This window comes from Hakea prostrata, unplaced genomic scaffold (genome assembly GCF_041222555.1).
Source record: "Hakea prostrata isolate BN-2017 unplaced genomic scaffold, UWA_Hpros_2 contig_40, whole genome shotgun sequence".
Taxonomy (NCBI): domain Eukaryota; kingdom Viridiplantae; phylum Streptophyta; class Magnoliopsida; order Proteales; family Proteaceae; genus Hakea; species Hakea prostrata.
The window spans coordinates 84865-85527 of NW_028291159.1; positions in this window are offsets into that span (position 1 = coordinate 84865).

Consider the following 663-nt stretch of genomic DNA (forward strand, 5'->3'; position numbering starts at 1 on the left):
TTTTGAATGGTTTTCTAGTTGCTTTTTCAGCTAGACATGACTCACAGGTTGGCAAATCAGATAGTGAACCTTGGCCTAAGAGACCTTCTCTTGCCAACTTGTTCATCCTATCCAAGCCAATATGTCCTAGTCTAGCATGCCGCATATTAGAATCAATACACATAGTATTTTGGCAAACAAAAGCATTATTAGAATTAGATAAATTATCAATTGTATCCAATACAATAAAACCATTATGAAGAAAACCATAACCATAAACTGTATCACCTAGATACATAACCAAAGAATTGTTCTCAAATACAACTCTAAAACCATGTCTCATAAGAAAAATAACAGAAACAAGATTCCGCCAAATGTTTGGAGCATACAGCACATCATGGAGTAACAGCGTCTAGCCACCTTGCAAAACTAATTTGCATGTGCCTATGTGATGAACCTCCACACTTGAGTTGTTCCCCATCGTTATTCTTCTGCTTCCTCTTGGAACACGATGGTATTCCATGAAGCTTGAGCGTTCCCTTGTTATGTGTTCTATTGCATCTGAATCAACAATCCACAAAGGATTAGTTCAGCAAGCATAGTAGAACTTATTATATAACAAGATGAGGTATAACACACAATACATACCTCCTGCTCAGTGCAATCATGAGCAAAATGACTTGG